Source organism: Lynx rufus, unplaced genomic scaffold, assembly GCF_022079265.1.
Source record: "Lynx rufus isolate CCGP_SWC_20201006 ecotype Redwood Valley unplaced genomic scaffold, mLynRuf1.p SCAF_2, whole genome shotgun sequence".
NCBI classification, from domain to species: Eukaryota; Metazoa; Chordata; class Mammalia; order Carnivora; family Felidae; genus Lynx; species Lynx rufus.
This window is the reverse complement of record NW_025814834.1, coordinates 211,105,360-211,117,194: the sequence shown is the minus strand read 5'-3', so window position 1 is coordinate 211,117,194 and position 11,835 is coordinate 211,105,360.

The window sequence follows — 11,835 nt, the reverse complement described above, 5'->3', positions numbered from 1 at the left end:
CCTGCCTTAGCAAGGACTTGGGAGTCTGTCTGGGCCCACCCAGGCTCATCTGGAGGTCTTGACCCCAGGACTGCCAGCCCTGCCCCCCACTTGGAGTTCAAGGTGGGCACTGGGGCTCTTGGGAGGGAGAAGAGGGCTCGGGGCTAGAGCTCTCAGAAGGGGGCACTTGGAGGCCACTGAGCGAACCCCCTATTTTTCTCAGGACAGAGAACGGATGCAGCGCCCTCAAACCTGCCTTCCCGGTGGGGGGGTTGGGGGAATGGGGGAGAATTGCGTTCTCAGAATGGCTTCTCCTTTACTGGCCTCCCTCGCCCTCTCCATGAACAACAATAAAGATGATTTTCTCAACCTGCGTTAGAATCATGAACACACAGAGAGGGAAAGAGGCTTTTCTGAGGCCACACAGCTCCTCTGTCTGGGGCGGGCCCCGGGGATACATGCCGGCTGGGTCCCCTGGTGTTGGGGAGTTCAGTACTGAGGTGGCTGAGGAAGCCATGCGGATGTGGTCTAGCCTGGACGCGTGGTCTAGCACCCACCTGCGGTCGCGGGTGGATGGTGCCCACCTTCCGTCCCATCCTAGGCTGAGAACCAGCTAAAGGGAGGCTCGGCTAAGACCGTGACGATCCTTGCCGTTTCAGCTTCGTTCAGCCTCGTATTTCCTGCAGGGCCCAGCCCGGGGAGGCAACAGACTATCTGGGAAAAGGTTGGGTACCAGCTCCTCTGCTTACTTGCTGTGTGTCCTTGGGGGCTTCGCTGCCACTCTCTGAGCCCGTGAGAAGAAAAATTGCCATGTGTAGGGTGCTGACCATGTGCCAAGCACTATGTCGAGCACTTTTATGATCTCGTTTGGTTCTGACATCAGCCTCAAGAGGCAGGTACTGTTATCCCTTTTTACAGATTCAGAAACAGGCTCAGAGAGGTTATGTAACTTGCTCAAGGTCACTGAGCTAGTTGGTGGCTAAGTCAGGATTTGAATCCAGGTGGCCTGACTCCCAGAGCTCAAGTGCTTTGCATGCCTCCTGCTACCCCCCTCTTGTTGGAAGAACTGGGGCCACGGAAACCAACCGAGGTGCACATAAAATATGGCAGGTCCATTCCTGGAAGGTTCTGGAATATGGTTGCAGCCACCTTGTGAGCAGGGTAATCTGAGGCTCCATCACAGCCATGTTACTCCGGCCCGAGCATCCAGCCCACAGGGCAGTTTCCACAGGGACTGAAGGCCCAGCTCAGGGCCCTTTCCCAGGAGGGGCCCCACAGGGCAAAGGAGACTCCCAGCTTCCAGGCCTCCTGGGGGTTGTGAGGGTCAGATTGTCTAGGAGGGTGGAGGAGACGTCAGGGAGGAGGTGAGGGGAGAAGATTCTTGGAGGATTCCAGGTTCTGGCAAGCCCTGCTTCTCAGCAAAGGCCACCGTGGTCACCCAAAGGCTACTGCCTCAGGACAGAGTCTGGGGTAGGATTCTCCGCTCCCCACCCTGGGACACACCTGGGACATGGGGCAGGCTGGCCCCAAGCCTGGACAGGGTGGTTTCAGCTCATTCCTCCAGAAATGGCCACCCAACTGACAGTCCAAGCCTAATCCCTGACCCTTTGCTCTCTGCCACCTTACCCCCAGATGGGCCTCTCAGCCCCAAAGTAGCCGAGGTGGGGGAAATGCCTGTGGCTGCCCCTCCCTCAATCCAGGACCCAGCCCCCCTCTGCCTGGGAGTGCGTTCAGTTCCCTCTGGGCAGGAAACTTGTCCCAGTCTGGGAGGAAATGGCTCAGTTAGTTGGGCACCCAGCCAGCCCTTGCCAGACCCAGAATGGGCACCAGGTTCCAACTCGGGCCTGATGTTTTTGCTGGAAGGTTCTCTGGCCTCTTGGCCCCTAGCACAGCCTGGGACCCAGTGGGGACAGGGCTGGGAGGGGATTGGATTTGGCAGTCCTTTCCTTTTTATGGACACAGGGACCATTTCCAAACAAAAAAATGGGCCACGTGGGTTGGACTAGGATTCTTTTCTTATCTATTAAATTATTTTTATGAAAAAGTCTGACAAGGGTATAAAAATTAGATCACTCTAAGTGAGGCGTTTAGCAAATCTCCATCCCAAACAAAGGAAAAGAGGCCTGAAGTCCAAAGAGCAGAGGAAATCCAGAAGGTATGGTCTGGAATGGGGTATGAAGCTGGGACTTCTCTCAGAGACCATGAGAGTTCGAGTCCTGCGCTCTGACCAGCATCCTTCCGAAGAGGAGGGAGACCGGGGCCCCCAGTCTCTGCTAGAAGGGGGTAGTAGCCTCCAGGGCAGCTGGGATTGGGGTGAACCGGCCTCCCCCCTCCTGAACTCCCACTTCGCCCCTTCTGAGCTATGGCATTGTCCCTTTGGGCATCCCGCATGCCTTACCCTAGTCACTCATTCACAAGTAATTATTGAACATCTGCACGGGGCCAGGCTCTGGCCTGTAGTAACTGTGCCGCAAGGAAAAGTACAGCTGGGTAAGTCACTCTGTCGGCGGGAGACTGGGACAAGCTAAGGTGAGTGTACTTGTGATCCACAGCTGTGTTACAAACGGCCCCAAAAGTTAGCAGCTTAAAACAATAGACACTGACTGTCTCGCGCTTTTTTGTGGGTTGGGTCCCACAGGCTGGCTGGGGCCTCTGGCTCAGGGTCTCCTCACAGACCGCAGTCAAGACGTGGGCCAAGGCTCCGGTGACATCGTGAGGCTTGACCGGGGTAGGGTCCACTTCCAAGCTCACTCACACGGCTGTTGACAGGATTCAGTTTCTTACAGGCTACCGGGCTGAGAGTCTCAGCTCCTCTCTGGCTTTTGGCCAGGGGTCTCCCTTCGTTCCTCGCCATGTGGGCCTCCCCATAGACAGCTCCCAACAGGGGAGCTGGTGTCCCTCAGAGCAAGCCAGTAAGGGACACAGAGAGAAAAGACATGCAGGACAGAAGTCACAGTCTTTTTGTAGCCCAGTGTTTTGGGTTTTTTAAAATTTTTTTAATTAATTTATTTAAATTTATTTAATTTTTTAAAATTTATTTATTTAAATTTATTTAAAATTTTTAAAATTTTTTGAGAGAGACAGAGCACAGGAAGGGGAGGGGCAGAGAGAGAGGGAAACACAGAATCCAAAGCAGGATCCAGGCTCCGAGCCGTCAGCACAGAGCCCGATGGAACTCCCGAACCGCGAGCTCGTGACCTGAGCTGAAGTCAGATGCTGAACCGACTGAGCCACCCGGGCGCCCCAAGTGACTTACATTTTTAAAGGATTCCTCCCCTTGCTGTTTGTAGAATAGCGCAGAAACAAGCCAGTTTGGAAGCATGTGAAATTACCCAGGTGAGATGATACTAACCCTGGCAAGAACCCAGGGCTTGAACCAAAATGGTAGCCATGGAGGTAGTCAGAAGTGGTTGGACATGCATGGATTTCGAAGGGTCCATAGGACTTCCTGATCAATTAGATGTGGGTTTGATAGAATGAGAAGAATCCAGGGCTCTCGGCTTTTCAGCCTGAAGAACTGGGTGAGTGAGATGGGAGGCATCTGGGGCAGAGCAGGGCCCTTCACGCAGGTGCGGTTGGCGTTGACGGGAAGGCCAGGTGTTATGATGTGTGTGATGTGGGCTCAGGGAGGCCTAACCGACAAGGAGCTGTTGACACTGAGTCCTGAACGTTCGGGGGGGGGGGGGGGGGCGTGGTGCGGCAGCCCAGGTGCTGAGATGCCTGAGGGACTAAAGAAAGGTCCCCGTGGCTGAGCAGAGGGCGCGAGGGGCACAGCAGTGGGAGATGCGGTGGGTTGCGGAGGCTGGCTGCGGCCAGATGGCCCAGGGTCACGGGAGGGCTTGGCATTTTCCTCCCTGGAAGCAGCAGGAGCCCCGGAGGGGCTGGGTGAGGAGCAGGGGTGGGGGCTCGTGAGGATCACATCCTGCTCTAGCGAGATGGTCTGGCCATCAGGGTGGAGATGGGTTGTAAGGAGTAAGGCAGGGCCAGTCCAATGTTAAGGGCCCCCTTTAGGAAAAAGAATACAAAATTTGCATTGAAGTGGGTAGTGACAGAATGATAAAGAGAAAGCATAACAAATTGCTGGAGGCCTGGAGACTTGGGTGCCTTCTTCTGACATCTCCCTGGGCGGTGTGCCAAGGGCACTTAATGGAAAATGCTTCCTGAGTGCGACCTGGCTACCTCCCTTCCTAGAACACTCTGTAACTCCCAGCAACCCTCACAGGGGCCCCTACCACGGAGAGGCCTACACTCACAGTAAACCCACCTTGGCTAAGAGAGAAGTAGGGAGGCCAGCTGGGGGGAAGAAGGGGTCTCAGGAACTGGGGTGCTAAGAAAGATGAAGCCAAGGGTGGGGGCTCCCAGTGGGGGTGGGGGCTCAAGCAGGGAGATGGGACCAGTGAGGTGTTTGAATAGGGGCTCAGCCTTGGCAAGCAGCCAAGGGCCTGGGGCAACCTCGGGGACCCCCAAAGGGACGGACACCAGGATTTCCTCCTCTCTGCCCACAGAAGGGGCTCTGACCTTCAAGGCCAGGGCCAAAGAGGGGCCTTCCCAGCCTGCTGAGCCTCTGGCCCCCTCCATGGAGCCCGTGCTGATTTGCTAAGCAACGGTCTGGCCGTGGGAACCAACCAGCCCAGACAGTGCCAGCTCAGGCCCCCAGACCAGGAGGGGATTAAGACCCAGACGATGTTATCACAGCCAGCTCTGGGAAGCTGGGCCCTGCATGGCCCAAGTGGACATAGGCTTGGGGCCTGAGAGGAGGGGAATTTATGTGGCTATAATGTGGCCCGGTTTGCTCCCCTTTGGTTTTTTAAGTTTGTTTTTGAGAGAGAGCAAGCTGGGGAGGGGCAGAGAGAGAGAGGGAGAGGGAGAGAGAGAATCCCAAGCAGGCTCCACACGGTCAGCGTGGGGCCCGATGTGGGGCTCGAACCCATACACCATGAGATCATGACCTGAGCTGAAATCAAGAGTCAGATGCTTACCCTGACTGAGCCCCCTCCCCCGCCGGGTGCCCCTCTCCCCTCCCTTGGTTTTCAAACGTTTTCCCTACACACTGGGCCCATTCAGTAAAGCTGCCTGGAGCCAGGCTACCTAGGTTCAAATGAAGTCCATTTGTGGAGTGGACTGAACAGATGATGGAGGTGGGGCACGTAGCCCAGAGGCTGACCGTGGCCTCTAGTCCACCCCGCCCCACCCAGCCAAGGGACTATAACTGAGTCTCAGTCGTGCCCTTCTGGTGTGAAGGATCAGTGAACACATCTGAGTAAGGGGATGGAGAGGCAGGCCCCGATTCAGGCAGCCGAAGCAGGAACCGCAGAAGCCCATCTCAGGGGAGGAAGGGAATGAAGAGGCCCACTTCCCCCGTCTTGTCCAGGGGACTGCTTCCGGGTACAGGAAGATGAGCATATGTGCATTTCACTTGCCAGGAGCTGTTAATACAGCTGTTAATACACTGATTCTCTACTGAGGAATTGTAACCCTGTGTTATGCATTTTTCATGCATTATCTGCCCGCCCCCCACCGCCGCCCAGCTTTCAGAACCACCTGGAAGGAACGGTTTTCTCTGTCTCCTCAGGAGAAAACCCAAGGTACAGAAAGATTACGTGACTTGCTCAAGATCACAGAGCTAAGAAGCGGGAGAGCCAAGATCCAAATTCAGATAGGTCTGATTCCAAAGCCCAAGCTCCTAACTGCTTACTACCCATCACTACGCTGCTTCACATGTGATGTGTATATGCAGCTACCTGAGACCTCCAACCCCAACTTGTGCGTTTTGCAGGAATTGCTGAGTCCTGGCATCCCAAGGTCTCTGGGCCAGTGAGGGCTGTGGCACAGGAAAACTTGTCCCTGTTCCTGGATCTAGTTCCAGAGCATATGGACTGTGTGGACCGAGATCTCCAGAGACCAGGCAAGAGTGATGGGAGAATAGCCACTGCTACTTGGTGGTCACTAACTATGGGCCAGGCTCTGGGGGGTACCCTTTCAGTGCCTCCGTCCGCAACAGGTCTGCAAAGGGAAGCATTCCTGTCCCCATTTGAGGGTATCCAGCGCAGCACCTCTGTTTTTTGTTTTGGTTTAATTTTCTTAATGTTTATTTATTTTTGAGAGAGAGAGAGAGACAGAGTGTGAGCAGGGGAGGGGCAGAGAGAGAGAGAATCTGAAGCAGGCTCCAGGCTCTGAGCTGTCGGCACAGAGCCTGATGTGGGGCTTGAACTCACGAACCGTGACATCATGACCTGAGCTAAAGTTGGATGTTTAACCAACTGAGCCACCCAGGTGCCCCTGTTTGTTTGTTTTTTTTTAAGATTTCACTTTTGGGGCATCTGAGTGGCTCAATCGGTTAAGCATCCGACTTCGGCTCAGGTCATGATCTCACGGTTTGTGAGTTCGAGCCCCACGTGGGGCTTGCTGCTGTTAGCACGGAGCTGGCTTCGGATCCTCTGTTCCCCTCTCTCTTTGCCCTCCCCCGGCTTGCGTGCTCTCTCTCTGTCTGTCTCTCTCAAAAATAAATAAACACTTATTTATGTTTATTATTTATGTGCTAAAAGCACAGAGCCCAACACGGGGCTTGAACTCACGAACCGTGAGATCATGACCTGAACCGAACGAAGTTGGCCGCTTAGCCAACTGAGCTACCAGAGGCCCCAAATAAATAAAACCAAAAAATACATTTTATTTTTAAGTAATCTCTGCACCCAGTGTGTAACTCAAACTCATGACCCCACAGGAGTCCTGTGCTCCACGGACTGAGTAAGCCAGGTGCCCCTCCCCTATGTTATAGGTGAGGAAACAAGAGCCTCAGAGAGGGAAGGAGTTTGTCCAAGGTCATAGCCAGCACCAGAATGCTGGGAGTTAAGCTGAAGTCTGACCTCAAAGCCCATGTATTTCCTCCTGACTCCCCGTCCTTGGAGTGTCCTCCTCTGTTCTCATGGCTGGCCCTTCCTCATCTCAGCCCATATGTCACCCACCCCCCAGAGAGGCCTCCCCTACCGCCACCCGTACCCCTTACTCTGTCGCAGCCCCTTGCTCATTCCATCATGGCACATATCACCATTATATTATGGTCACCGTGATACAATGGTAGTTATTACATTAATTTGTGTTACATGTTGATCTCCCCCAACTCTCCATAAGTTCCGTGGGGACAAGGATTAATTATGTCTGACGTGATTCCCTTGGGCTCCTCCACTCGTTGTTAGCACACAGTAGGTGCCCCACCATGTCTGTTGCATCAAAGCCCTCTTCTGTGGGCAGTGGGTGCCACGTTGCCCTCTGACTGGACAGCAAATGTCCGCACTGCCCTGGGTCTTTCCCCCCAACCTCTCTCCCACCCCCTCCCTGCCACCTGGGGTCTCAGATGCCACAGCCCTAATAAAAGATGGAGGCCCTTTGCTCAATGGCTTGGGAGAGAGCTGGTCCAAGGCTAGCAGGATGGAGACGGGGAGGGAGAAGGGCCTCTCTGAGCCTGCGGACAAAGGGCGTGTGTTCCCATCCAATGCACCTCCTGGGTTTCCGTTGCAGGAAGCTTGGCACCTGCCAAGGTGACACTGACACCATCCGGGCTGGTGTGGGACAGCCTTAACCAGGACACTACTCTCCACGCGGGAGCAGAGACGGAGGTGGCACGGGTGGCCGGGGGTGCTGGACAGCAGGTAGGTGGTGGCAGCTGGACCTCCACATGTCCCTTCGACCTTCCCCCTTCCCCAGCCAGTCTTAACCCAGAGCAGATGTGCAGAGGTCTGGGCCCCAGATGGAGTTGGTGTGACTTTGGATGAGGCCCCAGCTCAACCCTTCGGTGCCTCATTGTCCCGTGCAGGGGGCGCAGTGAGGTGCCTCAGGGGATATGAAAATGAGGGACGGTGGCCCCATTTTTATCTGTTTTAAATAAGCTTCTGGGTCACAAAACGCTGGAAAAGGGGGTTCTAGGGCCCAAACTATCTGCAAACCCCTGGATCGCACCTTCCTCTGTTAAGGTCCTTCCCATCTCTGGCAGTCAGCAGCCCCCTCCTTCCTCCTGGGGAAGACTGCTCCAAGAAGTGCTGCAGGGAGGGGGCGGGGGTGGGGGTGGGAAATGAGCCTGACCCAGGCCCCAGGCAGCCTGGAGTCTAAGTCCCCTCCGCCCTCAAGCCTCCACTTCTGCATCTGTGAGGGCCGCAGGTGCACAGGGGCCACAGGCCCAGCACAGCCGTGTGTGCACCCAGGGGCACTGGCTGGTTCGGATTTGAACCCAGCTCTGCCACTCGCCCCTCGTGTGGCCTCGCACCTCTCGGAGCCTCAGTTTCCTCAACTGTGAAGCGGAAAGAACCAGCCCTGCCGCACGGGGCCGTCCTGGAGATTCAGTGGAAAGGTCTGTAGGTGGGGCGCCTGCAGATGTCGAAGTCAGTAGCTCCTACGATGTTGTTATTGCAACGTGGCTGAGACGGTCCATAAAAGAGGATGACAAAAGTGGGTGCGGGACTTAGAGAGGCTGGGAGGAGGAAGAGGAGGAGAGGTGAGGGATCCAAGTACCCCCTCACGACCCCCCTGCGCTTGAGCCCCTCCCTCGGGAGCAACACCAGAGCCATCCTGGCCAGCGCGACTGTAACTTGGGCCACAGGGGAAAGCCAGACGCTGCCTGGCCTCTTCCCCCAGATGCCGCTGGGTCCAGCACTCCTCTGGCCTCAGCTGCTGTGGCTTTAATCAAAAGAACAATCTGCCTCTGAATCAGACCCAGATTCCTTTTCCCAGCAATGTTCCCCGAGGCCTCCAGGGACCCAGGCGGCCCATCCAGGCTCTATCTCCTGTCCCAGGGCCGAGGCTCTGTTTACTCCTCCCCTCTCCAAATTCTATCTACTTTGGCTTGGAGGAGGGGGTGGGGGGGAGCGCAGGAGGTGGGAGAGAGTCAGAGACTGGAACCGGAGTGGCAAACCAGGTGACCTGATTGCTGACTGGGCCCTGCCTAGCCGGCTTCCTGAAGGGGCCTCTGCCCCGGGGGGGGGGGGGGGGGGGGGGGGGGGCGGGGGACACTGGGACCCAAGGGCTTACAAATCCCCACAAGCAGTGATGACAGCAAACTGAGATGACCTGTTCCCCTGGACACCTGAGACACCCACCCAGGGTCACCCCCTAAAAAAGCCCCAAGCCCAGTATATACTGACCACTGGCTACCCCGGTGCTTCTCACGTCATTATCCTCTTTTATCCTCAGGCTGACCCCAGGCAGCCATCACTCCCATTTTACAGACAAGAGACGGAGGCTCCAGGAGGCGGAGTGACTGCCCAGGGTCACTCGGTTAGTGAATGGCCTTGGAATCCAGGTCCACCTGACTCTTAGGACCCTAGGAGATCTGAGGCCAAACTCCGACGTAAGTACCCCCCACCCCCCTTCCACCCGACCGGGCAGGTGGGGCCGCCAACCCAGGTGACCTAGGGAAGGGGGAGGGGGCAAGGACCCCGGAGGGCGCGCAAAGGCAGGGGAGTGGGCAGCGGGGGAGGCCTCCCACCCCGGGACTGGGCCCTGGAGCCGGGAGGAGGGGTCGAGGGAACAAAGGGCGGGCGGCGGGGGCGGCGCGGGGCGAGGCCGGGCAGGTGGGGGGGCAGGTAGGGGCCGCTTCCGCCGGCGGGAACCCCGGGCCCCCTCCCCCTGAGCTTCACCTTTTATGGTAAGGCGGCCGGGGCGGCGGGGCGGAGGGAGCCGAGGGGCGGGGAGGGCGGAGGGGGCGGGAGGCGCCGCGCCGCTCCCGGCTCTGCTCGCTCGGGCGTCGGACCGGAGCCGCCGGGGGCGCGGGCGACGCAGGTAAGCGGGGCGAGGGGGGATCCTGTCCTTGCGTCCCTGCCCCGGCCGCACACAGGTGACAGCGCGGGCCGCCCCTGGCCGGAGCCCTCCTCCCCCCCCCGTTCCCCTCCCCCCGGGGTCGGGACCCCAGCCCCGGCGCTCCGGGGAGGGGGGGGCGGGGGGCCGCCTCCCGTCCCAGCCCCCGGTCTCTGTCCCCGGAGCCGGGGGAGGACCGGTGTCCCTGCCCGGGAGCAGGGGCGCCAGGAGAAGAGGTGGGCAGGGCGGAAGCTCCCGCACAAAGAGGACAGCGTCCCGCACATGGATCGAATTAAAGTCCCCGGCGGCGCCCCACCGTGACCCGGCCGGTCGCCCAGCTTGGCTGCCTGCGGGAGGGCGCCGGGTTTCCGGAGCTCGGGGGAGCTCCGGGCCCCTTTACCCAGCCCGGGTCAGGCGAGGGGAGAGGAGGGGCCCCAGGGCCGCCCCTCTGTGGGCCTCAAATCCCTGGGGGGGGGGGGCTGGGAAGGGGTGTGCCGTGGGGGCGTCTTGGCGTGGATCCCCCTCCAGCCCATCCCCGAGGACCCCAGGAAGAGCCTGGGCAGCGCCCAGATTCCTGCTCTTAACGACGGAGGCCAAGTCGGGTCCTCCCAGGCCCCCCAAGCCAGCCCAGCGGCTGGGGGCTTCTCCTCATCAGGAGCTTGGATAACCAGCTGGCTCCTGGCACCTACCTAGTACCGAGATCTCCCGCACCTTCTCTCCTTGTGCCCTGTCTGCCAACCACCTTTCAGGACAGACCTTTTTAATTCTCACTTGGTGAAAAAACTGAGGCCCAGAGAGGGTCAGTGTCCTGCTCAGGGTCACCCAGCAGGAAAGAGGTGGGGCCCGGGGTGAATCCAGCTCCGTGTGCTTCCTTGGCTTCCCTGAGGTAGGAGAGGGGGAAGGGGAGCCTCTACCCAAGGCTGCGGGGTCCTCAGCGGTGGGGGTGGGCACCGTCTCATTGCCACCACCCCCCACCCCCGCAAATCTAATTCTGAACCAAGCATAGATTGCTTGGTCAAAGTATTAAAGAACAAAGCTTACAGGTGGTTCCAGAGTTTTTCGGAGGGGGTTTGAAGGAGTAGGAAGGAAGGGAAGGAGGGGGGCACTACCGGGAGGCTCTCCAGCTCAGGCAGCCTGTCCCCTGCCCTGGGCTGCAGCCTAAAGCCGGGCTGGGTGGCTGGCTGGCTGGATCTCAGCCTCCTTCCTTCCTCTTGACAGGAAATGACTTTCTTTCCCTTTGTTCCCACTTTCTCCGCTTACCCAACTGGATCTCAGATTCGCCCTCTGCGGGAGGAAGGATGGGGGAGGAGGGTCCCCTGGGTGCTGCTGGCCAGTAGCCCCACAGGGAGCTTTCTCACACATACCGCCCCCCCCAGCTCTGGGGTGACCTGGGGGCAGTGGGACCAGAGGGAGGCCTAGGCTCCCTCTCCTAGCAGCCCTGGGCCTGACTGACAGGCTTTTGAACATCCCAGCTCGACCCCTTCCCCCGGGGCCCCAAAGAAGTCCCTGCCGGGAACCACAGGGAGGGGTAGGGGTGGGGGTGTGGAGCTGCCCAGCTGTGAACATCTGGCCTCACAACTAGGACGTTTGCCTTGGATGTTTTCCGAGAAACCCGCAGATCTGACTTCCCAGAGGAGTGGGCTGGGACGGAGTGGGGGTCAGAGCAGGGTGGGAGGGAGGCGGAGGGGGCATCCACAGCATTCTGTCTGGGGATGAGCCCAGAATGACTGACCACAGGATAATAGATCTGGACTGGGCCACGCTGGGGTGAAAACAGGCTGAGGATTTGGAGGCCCCCGTACCATCCAGGGAAGGAAAAGTGTGGCATCTCAGGTCCAAGGACACCCTGGGACTCGGGTCAAGTGGTGCTCATTTAGAATTCTGCATCTGCCGAGACGGCCTAGAAAAATCACTTAACCTCTCGGGGCCTCACATGGCACTACCTGTAAAGTGGGGGTGTAACGGGCTGTTTTGCGACTCAGGTGCGTTTTGAGACTCAGAAAGCTTGTACCGCGGTGCCTGGCACACAGCAAGTGCCATTGTTGTTGTTTCTTGGATGTAAATCTCTGA